The sequence below is a fragment of the Sciurus carolinensis genome, chromosome 17 (assembly GCF_902686445.1).
Source record: "Sciurus carolinensis chromosome 17, mSciCar1.2, whole genome shotgun sequence".
NCBI classification, from domain to species: Eukaryota; Metazoa; Chordata; class Mammalia; order Rodentia; family Sciuridae; genus Sciurus; species Sciurus carolinensis.
Window position 1 is genome coordinate 63,184,430 of NC_062229.1, and position 16,278 is coordinate 63,200,707.

The window sequence follows — 16,278 nt, forward strand, 5'->3', positions numbered from 1 at the left end:
ACCACTCACCACTGTCCTGCTCCATGAAAAGGCCATGATACCACCTGCCCTTGGCCTTGGCGTATGCTGTTCCACATACACGCAGCACCACTTCTCCCTGTCCTTCCTGGGGACCCCAATTGTTATGGTTTGGAGGTGAGGTGTCCCCCAAAAGCTCACGTGTGAGACAATGCAAGAAGGTTCAGAGGAGAAATGATTGGGTTGTGAGAGCCTTAACCCAATCAGTGAATGAATCCCTGATGGGATTAACTGAGTGGTGACTGGAGGCAGGTGGGTGTGGCTGGAGGAGGTGGGCATTGGGGGCGTGGCTTTGGGGGCGTGGTTTTGGGGCGTGGCTTTGGGGTATATATTTGTCTCTGGAGAGTGGAGTCTCTCTGCTTCCTGATCACCATGTGAGCTGCTTCCCTCCACCACACTCTTCCACCATGATGTTCAGCCTCACCTGGAGCCCTGAGGAATGGAGCCTGCTGTCTATGGACTGAGACCTCTGAAACCGTGAGCCCCCAAATAAACCTCTGCTCCTCTAAAATTGTTCTGGTCAGTCTTTTAATCACAGCACCAAAAAAGCTGACTAAAACACCCACCTAGGTACTGCTTCTTCCTGGTCTGAAGCAGATTCCTTTGTGAAAAGGTCACCATGGAACCAGGTTTCATTCCTTCCTCGCCTTCACCAAAACAAACTCTCAGAAAAGGAGACGCTACCTTGTCTACTTGAATAAATAACATAAAAGAAAATATATAAAAGGTCGTCTTCATTCAGTGCCTGGTGGTGTTAAAAAGTGCCATTTAAGAATTTGCTGCTACCTTTATTATCATTAATAATATTCACATAACCTTAATCATCTGTGTGATGGTTATTTTCTGTGGGATTTTCTGTGGGATGGGGTCATTTTCCCCCTCCCCCCCTATCTTAGCCCAGGAGACCGTGGCAGCCACAAATGAATGAGGAGAGCTACCTCTTCATTGTAAAGACTCCCATGTCATCCCGAGGTCCTCTTCAGATAGGCCAAAAGCAACCTTGCAAAGGGTCCCTTCACCAGGATCCCCATAAACAACTCCCGAGTTCATAACCACAGTGCCATTTCCTTTACCAGCCATGCGCCTCTGTAGTCCATGGCTGGTGTTCAGGGCTAACCAGAACCTTGGCCATCAGACGAATAAAAGACTAGACTTGCTTGCAATGTTAATTAAGACCCAGCCTCTCTGGAAAGGCCAATTCACCCCGTGGACCGCTTCCATTTAGAGACTCTGGAAACACAAGTCAAAGATGTGCTTAGTCTATTCTTCATTCAACAGATAGTTTCTAAACGCAGCTCAGGTGCCAGGGGGCAGAGACTCGCAGCCGCCACTTGTTCTAGGAGCCTGAGCCGTTGATCACATTTCAATGAGCAGCTTTTACTAATCTCCTGGATACTTACAAGGATTCACCATGTTATTAGAGGGCTGCTCCGGTTCGCTGAGAGCCTATTTCAGAGACACACAAAGGAGGCCTTTCCCTTCTTGCATCCGTGCGGAGAATCACCATTCCCAAAGCATTTTTCTAATTCCAAACATGACTGCAGGTCAAATCCCATTATGAAAAGCTCCTCATGCATCTGTGTAGGCTAGAATTTGGTTGCCTGTTAGGAGCAAGCCATTGTTTGGCCGAGATTTGGAAATCCTGTTGTCATGCAACAGTTCTGCTGTGTTGGAATTTGTTGTGATAGGACTTGGCCTATAACTTATCTCCAAATTAGCCAAGGGCCACTTTTATTTCCTGAATTCAAGTGCCAGAGAGTACTGGCAAGAACCCGATTTCTCCTAATGAGGCAATTAATACCTCAACATGGTCTGCCTAAAACAAGATTTCACCGCTCCGCTCATCAGTAGAAGGGTCAGTAAAATAATATCAAAAGACAGTCAGATAAACATTCAGGTAAAAGGCAGAAAGGCTATCAACCAGAGCATTTATATTCTTCCATTATACAGTGAAAGCAGGTAAAGCATAACTTGAAATAATTTTGTGTGTGTGCTGGGGATTGAACCCAGAGCTTCATACATACAAAGCGTTATGATTTGGAGGTGAGGTGGTCCCCAGAAGCTCACAGGTGAGACGATATAAGGTTTGCAGGAGAAGTGATTGGGTTGTGAGAGCCTTAACCCAGTCAGTGAATGAATCCCTGATGGGATTAACTGAGTGGTGACTGGAGGCAGGTGGGTGTGGCTGGAGGAGGTGGGTGCTGTGGGCGTGGCTTTGGGGGCGTGGCTTTGGGCCGTGGCTTTGGGTATATATCTGTATCTGGAGAGTGGAGTCTCTCTGCTTCCTGATCACCATGTGACCTGCTTCCCTCCACCACACTCTTCCACCATGATGTTCAGCCTCACCTCTAGCCCCGAGGAATGGAGCCTGCTGTCTATGGACTGAGACCCATGAAACTGTGAGCCCCCAAATAAACTTTCCCTACTGTACAGTTGCTCTGGTCAGGTCTTTTCGTCACAACAGAAAAAAGGCTGACTAAAACACTAAGCATGTGCCTTGCCACTGAGCTATATTCCCAGCCCCGAAAGCATTTTTTTTTTTTTTTTTTTTTTGCGGTGCTGGGGATCGAACCCAGGGCCTTGTGCTTATAAGGCAAGCACTCTACCAACTGAGCTATATCCCCAGCCCTGAAGGCATTTTTTAAAAGTTTCTGTAAAATAGCCAGGTTCTCCTTGGACCATGTGACTCTCATGCCACTCCCATCTAAAGCAGCTAGCAGATCAGGGGTGCAGGTATTCAAGAGGCTGGGTCCTCCTGGTGCCAGCTCCAGAAGGGTCAAGCATCTGCTGTAGCTCATTTGAATAAGGAAAACAGAAGAAATGGCTAAAAACTAGGCTCTCAAACACCAAGGAGGGTATTAGTTATTCACTTTGGTACCTGCCTACAGATGTCATAGGTCCAAATAAAACATCAAAAATAAAACATCTGCTTGCTGATCTCCAGGATGTCCAAATTTGTTGAAAACTAAGAGAAAACAGTATTTTCACTGTTTTCTTTTCAGATTAGCAACTGGCCTCATTGGTTGAAATGTAAAGATATTTCATCTAAAAAGATGTCAGGTAGTGCCAGGTGTGGCGGACACACCTGTAATCCCAGTGGCTCAGGAGGCTGAGGCAGGAGGATTGCAAGTTCAAAGGCAGCCTCAGCAACTTAGCGAGGCCCCAAGCAACTAGTGAGATTCTGCTTAAGGAAAAAAAAAAAAAAAAAAAAAGATGCCAAGAAGTTACAGAAAAACATACTTGAAAAAAGAATGAACATATAGTTCATTATATACAAAGAAATATCAGTGCCTGATAATTTATTCTGGGTCACTATTAGTTGAGCAGTAAAAGATTGAGAGAAGAAAACTAAGTGTTCATCACAGAAAACCATGATGCATCCTTATGAAAGGAATACAACTTACAAAAATTTAACTCACAGAAAAAAAATGTTCATTAAACCATGATCTGGCTGGGTGAGGTGGTGCACACCTGTCATCCCAGCGACTCAGGAGGCTGAGGCAGGAGGATCGCAAGTTCAAAGCCAGCCTCAGCAACTTAGCAAGGTCCCAAGCAAGTTGGTGAGACCTTGTCTCAAAATTAAAAATATAAAAAGCTGGAACTGTGGCTCAGTGGTAAAGATTCTCTGGATTCAATTCTCTGTTCCAAAAAAAAAAAAAAAAAAGCATGGTCTGTACCTATTTCTGCAGATATCCTCAATGGTCTTGAACTACTAGAAAATGGTAAGTCACATCTTAAATTCTCTTGTACATATGACTTATAATCCTATAATCTTCTACTTCCATTCATAACTAGGACTTCAGAATGCTTATATGGACTATACATATTTATAAATTAACACTACCTGGAGAAGCAATTCCAAAGGACAGAGTAAATACCTCCCCAAATCCTATTTTTCTATAGAAGCAACATAGACACTTGGCCAAAATGTCAAAATTTACTTCTTCTGAACTCAGAAAATTAACCAAAGGATTCCAATAAGCAGAACACTTATTTGAGAAGAACAGCCAAGTCTCAGGAAGTATAGCAAAGTTTTGTGTTTTTTTGTTTTTTTTTTTTTTAATATTCCAGGGATTGAACCCAGGGGCACTTACCCACTGAGCCACACCCCCAGCCCCTTTTAGATTTTGAGAGAGTCTCTCTGAGTTGCTTAGGGCCTCACCCAGTTGCTGAGGCTGCACATGCCAACCTGCTGCCTCAGCCTCCCAAGCCGCTGGGACTGCAGGCGTGTGCCATCCTGCAGGCTATGTGGCATTTGAACTTGTACCATTCTCACTCTCCTCTCCTCAGTTCCGCAATATCCCTGAAAGTCGGCAGTTTAGCACAAAGAAAGGGTTTAACAGGAAAAAAAAAAAAATATAGCAGCTTAGCAATCCCTGGGACAGGACAATATGGGCTTGAAGCCTGAGAGCATCCTATCCCCAAAGACCTGTCCCTGTTTGCTGCAGCAGTTCCCTGGAAAAGTCCCATCAACAGGAGTTTTTTCCAGCTGAATCAGAGCTGTTTAGGAGGGAAATGACTCATCCCAATGTTTGTTGAAAACAATTAGCAGCATTTGTTTGACACTGCAGGTACCTGAAGCAACAGGACTAGTTAGGGGGAAAAAAAAGAAGTTGGTCATAAAACCCCAAATGAAGAATCAAAACATAAAAGGAAAGTCAAGAGAATGAGCTGTCTATAGTAGAGGGCTTTGCAAACTTCCAGCATATTCCTAGTCACCTGGAAACTCAGAAACAAGGGGAAGGTTGTGCACACATCTGTTAAAAGACCTGAAAATGTTTGAATCGCTAGTTGACCTTGAAACTCTGGATAAATAGGAGGTGAAATCTAATGCAGAGTAGTAAATTGCCTGACAGTTGAGGGGCTGTACCTACCAAACAAACTCACATACACAAAGTCCACTGCCAAAGGGGCCTTGTGCATCCTATATCTCCTATATGTTTAAGAACCTCTCTGTTCCATTATTAGCTGAACCCTAAGTTAACTAAACAAAGACCTCAGTGGATACACATGACAAAGAATACAGATATAATAATGCATCCAAGAAATTCCCAATTATAGACACAGCATAACAACAGACTCTTGGATGGGGAGCAGATATGGTTTCCTGAGTTGTAACATTATTTCAAATGTCCCATTTCATATCACCAGATAGGAAAAGAAATGGGTAAGTATGGCTAATATACAATGAAAAAGCTTTCCATATAAACTGTACCCAAGGAAGCACAAATGTTGGATTTATGAGACAAAAACTTTACATCAACTACTGTAAATATGTTAAAAGAACTAAAAAATACATATGTGAACAACTGAAGGAAAGTATGACAATATTGGCTATATAAAAATATCAATAAAAGATTAACAATATTTTAACAAGGGAAACAAGCAAGGGGAAAATTATGGGAATTCTTGGGCAGAAAAGCATAATAACAGAAATAAAAGTTTTACTCAAGGAGTTGAAGAACAAATTTGAATTGACTCAAGACAGAATCAGAAAGCTAAACTAGTTTCTCAAACTACAATCTATGCTGAGGAGGAAAAAAAATACAGAAAAATGAACAAAGTCTCAGAGACTTGTGGGACACCATCAGGTAGGTATACTAATATACACACAATGCAAACATCAGAAGGAGAGGTGAAAAAGAAAGGGGCAGAAATCTCCCCAAATTTCATGAGCGATATTCACTAATCTATGTGTCCAAGAAGCTTAACAAAATTCAAGTATGACAATGTATTAGTCAGCTTTTTGGCACTGTGACCCAAATATCTGATAAGAACAACTTAGAAGAGAAAAAAGTGGTTTTATGTTATGGCTTAGATATGAGGTGTCCCCCCAAAGTTCATGTGTGAGATGATGCATGAAACTTTAGGGGTGAAATGACTAGGTTATGAGAGCCTTAACCTAGTCAGTGCATTGATCCACTTGAATGGATGAACTGTAGACAGGTGGACTGTGGCTAGAGGAGGTGGGTCACTGCGGGCAGGCCTTTGGGGCATATATTTTATCTCTGGTGAGCAGAGTGATCTTTCTGTGCTTGCTGATTGTCGTGTCCTGAGCTACTCTCTCCTGCCATGCCCTTCCGCCATGATATTCTGCCTGATGTTGGGCACAGAGCAATGGGGTTGTCCCATCTTGGACTAAACCTCTGAACCATGAGCCAAGATGAACTTTTCCTCCTCTAAATTGTTCTTGTCCATTAGGGTGGTCACTGCAGCAAAAAAAGCTGACTAAAATATTTTGACTCATGGTTTCAGAAGTTTGGACCATGGTTGGCTGAGACCATTGGTCTGGGCCCAAGGTGAGGCAGAACATCATGGCGGACAGGAGACGGGCATGGTGGCCATGAATCTGTGAGAGAGAAAGGGGAAGGGGCCACAGGGAGGATGCCCCCTTCAGGACACTGTCCAGTGGCCCACCTTCTCCAACCACACCCCATCCACCTACTGTTGGCACCAGTCAGTCCATTCAGACTAGATGGACCGATGAGGCTACGTCTCTCACAATCCAGTTGTTTCCCCTTTCAACGCTCCTGCACTAACACAGGAGCTTGTGGGGAAGACCTTAAATTTGAACCATAATGGATTAAAAAATATTTACATCTGAGCACAACATAAAGTGTCAAAATGCAAAGGCAAGGAGAAGAACTGGAAAGTCTTGAGACAGAAGCCACCCATCATGCATACGTATCCTCAGAACATTAGGAGCCAATTTCTCACTAGATAGCATACAGGCCAGAAGCCAGTGAGATCGTATTTTTCAAAAAATGTGGACAGAAAAGATCATCAACTAAGCTAGCAAAACCAACTCTATTGAGAAAGAGTAAATGTTAAAGGTTAAAACACACACACACACACACACACACACTGAAGCCAGGCCTAGTCGCACACACCTGTAATCTCAGTAGCTCGCGAGGTTGAGGCAGGAGGATTGCAAGTTCAAAGCCAGCCTCAGCAACTTAGCGAGGCCCTAAGCAACTCAGTGAGAACCTGTCTCTAAATAAGGCACAAAATAGGGCTGGGGATGTGACTCAGTGGTCGAGTGCCCCTGAGTTCAATCTCTGGTACCCTCCCCCAACATATATATATATTGAGAGAATTTTTTCTAACAGACTAGCAATACAAGATGGAATAATAGGGATCCTTTAGGCTGATATTCACATGCAAAAAATGAAAATAGATCCTTCCCTTACATGTTGTATAAATATTAACTATTAAGCACAAGCAACAAAAGAAAAAAATAGATAAATTGGAATTCATCAAAATTCAAAAGATGTTTGTGCTTTAAAGGAGTGAGTAGGCAACTCATGGAATGAAAGAAAACATTTACAAATCATCTATGATAAGGAACTCACATCTATAAAATACAAAGAACTCTTACAACAATTAAAAAATCCAATTTAAATGTGTTGAAAGATTTTAAATGTTTATTTCTCAAAGAAGATAGTTGATAAACACATGAAAAGAGGCTGAACATCATTTGTCCCTGGGGAAATGACTGCAATGAAATACCACTTTACATACTTTAGGATGGCTGTAATCCTCAGGCAGGGGTTGCTGAGGATGTGGAAATGTTCAGGTTCTCACCCATTCATGGTGTGATTGCAAAATGGTGAGTTTCTCTGGGAATTTTTGGCAATTTCTCAAAATGTTAAACATGTAGCCACCTGTGGTCCATACCCCAGAGGAATAAAAAACATATGAACACACAAAATACTGTGCATGTATATCAGCAGTATATTCACAAGATCCATCCAAATTTCCACAAACTAACAACTACATAAAAATATGGTGGTATATCCATAAAATGGAATATTATACAGCAACAGAAAGGAATGAATGCTGATACATGCTATGACATGGATCAGCAACAAAAACATTAACATAAATGAAAGAAGCCAGACATTAAAAAAAAAAAAAAAACCCAGAGTCTGTATGATTCCAGTTTTGTGACAATAGGCAAATCGAGGGCCATGAACTAAACTAGTGGTTAGCAGGAGCTGGGGCAGGGAAAGGGGTTGGTAATCAGGGAATGACTGCTAATAGGTACAAGGTTTGTTTGGGGATGATGAAAATATTTTGAAATTAGCACTGTTAGTTGCACAACTCTGTGAATATTCTAGAATGCATGGCATTTGTGCATTTTAAAAGGGGGAACTGTATGCTTATGAATCATAGCTCAAAATACTTCTTATTTTTTAAATAATATGACAGGAATAAAGGGAAAAATAGGTCCCGGGGCCAGAATTCACAGTTAAATCCAGCTGTGACAACTATGAACTGAGTGACATTTGCGGATTATTTTACCTCATTGTGCCTTAGTTGCCTCACCTGTAAAATGGGTATAATAAGGGTACCTACTTTGAGGAGCTGTGCAGATTAAACAAATTAGCTATTTTTATTTCGAGGGGAGGGTGCAGGTATTCTCTGGTCTTGTGAGGATGAGGGGAAGGCTAAGGGGTGACGAAGTCATTGTGTCTAGGATGGAAGAGACTAGATGATGCTCACAAGCAGCTCTGCACTTCTGTCCGGGGGTCACAGGTGTGACTGGATAAAGGGACCCTTTGAAGAGCCATCATGGTGAAACTTACAAATGGAAGAAAAGACCAGCCAAAGGAGGATGCCACGTGTGTCGACCCATCAACTGCACAAGAGGCTTCCCTTAGGGAACATGGAACCCAGGATCAAGGGCATAATTATCATGGCAGACGTCCCCAGGGTGGGTGAGTGGTAGGGGGCAAAGAAAACCGGAGCAAACCTAAGTGCTCAAAAGAGGAATGGATAAAGAAAATGTGGTACATATACACAATGGAATATTACTCAGCCATAAAAAAGAATAGAATGATTGCATTTGCTGGTAAATGGATGGAACTAGAGACTATCATGCCAAGGGAAATAAGCCAGTCCTAAAAAACCAAAAGGTTGAATGTTCTCTCTGATATGTGGATGCTGACTCACAACAAGTTTGGGGCGGGGGTAGAAGCTCATTGGATTAGACAAAGGCAAACGAAGGGAAGGGAGGGGGATAGAAATAGGAAGAACAGTGGAACTAATCTAACATGACTTTCCTATATATATATATGAACACACCACAGTGAAATTCCACATCATGTTCAACCACAAGAATGGGGTCCTAATCAGAATAAGCAACACTCCATGTATGTATAATATGTCAAAATACACTCTACTGTCATGAATATCTAAACAGAACAAAGCAAATTTTAAAAATAAAATCTACATTTATTTTTATTACAAAATCAGTTTTGTTTGGATGAAAAATTACCTTGTGATGTATATTATTATTTTTTATAGATTCGCAGCTTGCAACAAATGACTGTTATTTAAATAAAAATATATATTTCCAATATTCATTAGAAAAAAAAAAAACTGAAGCAAGAGAAAATGAGCATGCTCAGAACTATCACTGAGGGGTTGGCCACGGAGCTTCAGCAGAGAAGAGAGGAAGGATATTCCTCTTTTTTCTTCTTTTTTTAAAAAAATTTGTTCTTTATAGATATGCATGGCAGTAGAGTGCATTCTGACACATCCTATACATGGAGTGTGACTTCCCATTCTTATGGTTGGACATGGTGTGGAGTTTCACTGGTCATGTGTTCATATATGAACATGGGAAAGTGATGTCTCCTTCATTCCACTGTCTTTCCTATTCCCATCCCCAAGGATGTTCTGCTAAGGAAACAATTGCATTACATTTCTCAAGAGAGATGGTCAGCCTGAAACAACTACAGAGTTAGAAAAAGAGAACTACAGTTTTTTAACAGGACAGAGAAAACCCAGTGATGACTGTGTTCACTCTTCCACTGAGTTCCATTTCTTTCCACCTTTCTCCCTAAGCTCTCTGCCAGATGTCACCAAAATCAAGAGCCCCTTGCTGAACACCGATTTTATTAACCAGGTTTGCAAGATGATGCAGATTTTAGTGGAGGCGATCATTTGGAAAACAGCAGATCCAAGACACCTTGTTAATTTAAAAAGAAAAAAAATAGGAGAAGCAAATACACCATGAATTTTTGGTAGCACTTTTCTCCAAGACTAAAAGTAACTTAACAAGCTTATGCTATACCCCCTCGAGGGCAGCGTTTGCAGGTCTAGTCTCCCTTGAGAAAAGCATTTTCTAGCCAATGCCACATTTTATTTTATTTTTAAAATTTATTTATTTTGATTCATTGTACACAAATGGGGTACAACTATCATTCCTCTGGTTGTACACGAAGCAGAGTCGCACCATTTGTGTAATCATACACGTACACAGGGTGATGATGTTTGCCAAAGTCACAGTTTAAACATCAACACAAACTGGTCCCTTTCTTTATATTTACATCTTAAAAGCTCTGGAATGACCTGCAGTGAAGACCAACGCTGTTTCCCAGCTACGCTGGAACCCAGAACCCGCCCTTCTCAGGGAAGGTTTTCTAGCCTGATTCAAAACCGGGGTCCTGGGACACGTACCCTGGGAACTCTTACTCTTGCAAATGATCCACAATGAACAGATTGGCAACTAGAATCCCAAAGAGGGAAAGCAGCTCCTTATAGAAGACAGAGGGAACGATTCCAAAGAGACAATCTGTTCTGTTCTCCTTCATTCTGCCAGCTCAGTGAATTTCCCCAGCTTAGATCTTGTGAAATGCACCCCTTCCATGACCCACCGGACGAGGGGTGGACAAGGCACTCGATGACAGCAACACAAGCACATGGAATGGATTACCGAGGAGTCTCAGGACACTGAGGCACAAACACAACCAGACTGTCATGATCACCAATCTCAGTGTTCAACTCTGCTGGGTCAGACTCCCCTTCCTGCTGGGTACGTGGCTCCCTCAGTAAACATCTTGGTCCAATGTATGAGTCTTCAGCAACCTTGAATGACAGGAAGCATCTCACTTCAATTTTCTTAAGCTTTTTTTTGTTTGTCTGTCCTGTTTTTGTTGCCAGGGATAGAACTCAGGGGCGCTCAACTATTAAGCCACTTTCCCAGCCCCCTGTATTTTCTATTTTGAGACAGGGTCTCGCTGAGTTGCTTAAGGCCTCACTAAGTTGCTGAGGCTGGCCTCCAACTTGCAATCCTCCTGCCTCAGCCTCCTGAGTTGCTGGAATTATAGGTCCGCCCCACCCCGCCTGGCCTCATTTTGATTTTCTAAGGCAATGCTTTGGATTTTGTGAAACTTGAGTTTTGTGTTTAGAATGACAGTCTTTCCCCCATCTCATGCCACCATCAGAGGCGGCTCAAATGCTTGAGGCAGAGCGGAAACCTATCTTCCTTTGTGCACTCTGCCTCGGACCCCAGCTCGCCCTGGCAGCATCTTTCCGCAGCTTCTGGCTCTGGTAAGTGGGACAAGGAGGATGACAGAGCAGATGTGCCTCCCTCTGGGCTCCTGTGGCAGATGAGATGATTGTCCCAAAAGAATCATTCTCTCCATTATCCTGCCTTAGGAGGAGGATCTGCCTTGCTGATGCTGGCTGTGGTCACGTGACTCGCGTTGGCCAGCAGGATGCTAGCAGGCATGAGATCCCAGTCTTAGCGCATGCACTGCCCTCCGGGAAAGTACCCCCGGTGGTTGCTGCCCCTCCCCCTGGGGACCCGGTAAATACATGGGAGCAGATCTGAGATCAACTCACACCTTCCAAAACACAGCTCCTCAGCCAGGCTACCCTGGAGAGGCTGTCCTGAACAGGAAGAAATGATCGCTTTATAGGTCATTTAGGGTGGATGGTTAGGCTGGGCTGCAGGAGAAGCTACCACCGTTTGCACACAGAACACGTACAACTAATATGGCTCTTTTCTTTGCATTTGGTGTGGACAAGTAGTAGTACCCAGCTGCCCTGGTCATCACTGTCCCCGAGAGGTGGTCCTGAACCACATCATCCTTCTTCTTCCTGTTTTTTTTTTTTTGGTACTGGGAATTGAACCCAGGTCTACTTATCCAGCAAGCCACATGCCCAAGCCTTTTTTATTTTTATTTAGAGACAGGGTCTCACTGAGTTGTTTAGGGCCTCACTAAATTGCTGAGGCTGGTTTTGAACTCATGATCCTCCTGCCTCAGCCTCCCAAGCCACTGGGTTTACAGGTGTGCCTGGCTGGACCACATTCTTATAATGCGTGTGCCTTGCTGGGTACGCGGTCTTTCCTTGGTTGCACAGTAGAGAGGGGATGCTTGGCAGGTGAGACATGCCCAAACTTTACAACCCATTCTCTTTCCAAACTATACTCCTTGCTCCCAGTTTTGGGGAGATGCTGTACTATTATAAGTATCATTTATTTTTAAATCCATGTAAATATCATATATGTTTCAGGTAGATGAGCCTTAATTTTATAGGTGGTCAGCTAATGTGCTACCAGGAATACACAGACTTGGTGAGGTCAGCTAGCACCATACTGGAATGGGCCAGAAGAGGGCTGATATAGGCACACTTCTCTTAGCCTATCTAGTCCACCATCAGCAACTTCTAATTAGCATCCAAGGAAGATATCTTTCTTGGTCTGTTTTCTGTTGCTATAACTAAATATCACAGAAAAAGTAATTTATAAAGAATAAAGGTTTATAAGTTACTATTTGGCACATAGTTTCAGAGACCGAGAATTTCAAGATGGGGCAGCCACATCTGGTGAGTGCTTTGCTGGTCTACTGGTTTCAGGAGTAGGAAGTATCTATTTCAGCCACTCCCCAAATCCTGAACATCTTGTACTTTATCAGCGAGACCCTATTTCTAATGTCCATCAGGACTCTGTAAGAGTCCCAAGGCAGCACAGGGTATCTGATGGTGAGACAGAGGGCACTGCCCTTTTGGCTTTATTTCAACATATTACCTCCCAAGGGCCCCACCCCTAAATACCATAGTGGGATTAAGTTTCCACCCTCTTCATGCCTCACAATGAGGATTAAATTTCAACATGAGTTTGGGCAGAGACATTCAAACACACGAGATGCCAGAATAAATTCTTTGTGTGTGTACCAGGGATTGAACCCCAGGGCGCTTAACCACTGAGCCACATCCCAGCCCTTTGTATATTTTATTTAGAGACAGGGTCTTGCTGAGTTGCTCAGGGTCTTGCTAAATTGCTGAGGCTGGCCTTGAACGTGCAATCCTCCTGCCTCAGCCTCCTGAGCCACTGGGATTACAGGGCGCCACCACACCTGGCCCAAAATAAATTCTTTGCTTTTTTGGGGGGTGGTGCTGGGGATTGAACCCAGGGGCACTCAACCATGGAGCCATATCCCCAGTCCATTTTTATTTTTTATTTCGAGAAAGGGTCTCGCTGAGTTGCTCAGGGACTTGCTAAATTGCTGAGGCTGACTTTGAACTCATGATCCTCCTGCCTTAGTCTCCGGAATCACAGGGCATATGTCACAGAGCCAGGCCCTAAATAAATTCTAAATGGTAAAACTGGTGACTTATCCCAATGGACATTAGAAATAGGGTCTCGTTGATAAAGTACAAGATGTTCAGGATTTGGGGAGTGGCTGAAATAGATACTTCCTACTCCTGAAACCAGTGGACCTAAGAACCCACTGGGATGTGGCTCAGAGGTTAAGTGCCCCTGGGTTCAATCTCTGGTACACACACAAAGAATTTATTCTGGCCTGTACCCTGCACGCCTTATAATGATGCCCAGGACTTAATCCCCGATGCGAGGCTCAGCCTCTGGTTGAAGGTTTCCAACCGAAGTATCCCAAGGAGAGGAGACACAGCCCAGCTTCCAGGATCCTCCTGGGTTGGCCTTAGATTAAACCTTCATCCAGGTTGTGGCTGGACCTGCTGGTTTTCCACCTTGGCTGAACTTTGGATGCAGAGCTTTTAAATAAACAGCCTGGCCTCACCCAGACAAAGAAACGTGGGCATGTCTGGAGGGAGGACTGGCATCCTAATCTTTTTAAAGATCCCCTGATGATTGTAGTGTGTGGCCATGGATGAGCCTTGGCCACTCCGTGGGATAGCAAGCCCGGACTGCAGCGGGCACGCCGAGTGGGTTGATGAGCTGTTCTGAGCCTGCTCTGCTAATGCATATTCATTTAGTCAGTGTCTGAGTGTGTGGGAGAACTTGGTCTGAGGCCCGTGTTCATTAAAATCAGAGCAAGGTTAGAGAAGAACAGCTAACACTCACCAACTCTAACTTCATCAGCAGCTTCCAGAGGCATCGAACTGGTCTTGGACAATTCACAACAAGGCACAACCCACTCACCTCTCTCAGGGGGGAAAAGGGCATAGCAGATATTAGTCAATAGTCTTCTCCCTCAAAGACCAACTCTTTTCTGGCACGGTAGTGCACACCTGTAATCCCAATGACTCTGGAGGCTGAGGCAGGAGGTTCGCAGGTTCAAGGCCAGCCTCAGCAACTTAGGGAAGCCCTAAATAACTCAGCGAGATCCTGTCTCTAAATAGAAAATAAAAAAGGGCTGGGGATGTGGCTCAGTGGTTAAGCACCCCTGGGTTCAATCCCTTGTACCAGGGAGTGGGTTTTGGGGAGACTAGCTCTTTTTCTCCTGGATTGGTCTCTTACATCATATTGGGCCTGGATGATGTTGGCAAAGCCCACTCTCCTGAAGTAAAGACCTTTGGCCACCCTTGAGTGGGCCCAAATTCCTTTTATCCTTTTTTTTTTTTTTTTTTTTTTGTACCAGGGATGGAACCCAGGGGCCCTTAACCACCAAGCTACACCCCCTACCCTGTTTTGTATTTTATTTAGAGACCCTGTTTTGTATTTTGTATTTGTCTCACTGAGTTGCTTAGGACCTCGCTAAGTTGCTGAGGCTGGCTTAGAACTCTCCATCCTCCTGCCTCAGCCTCCTAAGTCCCTAGGATGACAGGTGTGTACCACTGCACCCAGCTGAGTGGGTCCAACTTCTGAACTTAGAATATGGGGTACTTGTGCCCTCTGTCCCCACTTTGGATCTTGGCCACGATTCCGGAACAACAGAGGCTGACTTCCACCATGCCCCTAATACCACTGTATTACAAACGCAGAAACAAATAGGCACCTACGGGCATAGGATTAGAGGCCAAAGCCCTGATAGGTTCACAGCTAATGTGAAATGATAGTGAGGGACTGTCCCTGGTCTTCTCTCCCCAGTGTCTTGGTACAGATAGGATTGCCACACACAAGGCTCATCTCCATGCTAAGCAAACCTCCTAGCCTGGAGAAACCGCCTCTGTTATTACCACTTGACAGACTGGTCCACTTTAATCACAGACATCCATCAGAAGAGGGCTAGGAAATAAACAGGCGGTTACAGAGAGGACCGGAACATTTATAGGAAAGGAGAGGAAAAGACAAGATGAAATTGGCCCGTGCTATTCATCCGCATGTCACTCTCAACAGCTGAAATCGTTTACAGTGTCCTTTTTCCACCCACAACAAGCGTGCCAAGTTCTCCTAGCAGAGATTCTGGTAGACAAGAATACCGTGTGGACGGGGAGCCCAGAAAAGATCTCCAACTTAGGCTTCCTGAAGCGAGAGAAAACCCGTAATGATTATTACGGACTAAACTGTGTTCTCTCCAAAGTCATAACCCCCAGGTGACAGTGTTTGGTGCTGAGGTCTCTTAAGGTAGCAAAGGTTAAATGAGGTCACAGGGTGGAGCTTAAATGGGATAGGACTTCTTATCAGGAGACACCAGAGACTGCTCTCCCTCCTTGGGCATGGACAGAGGAAAAGGTCATGTGAGGACCCAGAGAAAGAGGTGGCTGTTCCCTGAGCCAGGACAAGAGGCCTAATCAGAAACCAACCCAATCTTGATCTCTGACTTCTGGCTTATAGAACTATGGTGAAAAAAAAAAATTCCCCCAAGCTGTGGTATTTTGTTATGGCAGCACACCTTAACTAATACGGGATAATAAAAGAGATTTCTGAAGGATGAAGACAAATGAATCCCCATTCTATCACACTATTAGCTAGAGGGTGATAGAGGAGAATCCTCTGTCAATATCTGGGGGAGGCCAAGCACAGTGGTGCATGCCTGTGATCCCAGCGGCTCAGGAGGCTGAGGCAGGAGGATTGTGAGTTCAAAGCTAGCCTCAGCAACTTAGTGAGACCCTGTCTCTAAATAAAATATAAAAAAGGGCTGGGGATGTGGTTCAGTGGTCAAGTGCTCCTGAGATCAATCCCTGGTTAAAAAAAAAAAAAAAAAAAGGAGGGAGTGTGGAAGCTGAAAAATAAAGCCCCCACTTGTCCTCAAGAGGCAGATTGTGGATGAAAAGTCCAAACTGGCTAGTTGGTTAGCTTCTTTTGCCAACCATTCTGGACTT

At 43.9% G+C, this 16,278-nt stretch overlaps 1 protein-coding gene and 1 non-coding gene across 2 annotated transcripts in view; both read right to left on the reverse strand.

Moving 5' to 3' along the window:
• The window catches only part of Prickle2 (prickle planar cell polarity protein 2), a 344,617-nt gene that overhangs the window by 190,794 nt on the left and 137,545 nt on the right, over window positions 1-16,278 (reverse strand). The gene's annotated exons all lie outside the window — the stretch shown is intronic.
• Trnai-uau (transfer RNA isoleucine (anticodon UAU)) lies at window positions 2,570-2,643 on the reverse strand. Its single transcript has one exon. It is a non-coding gene; the product is annotated as a tRNA-Ile (tRNA).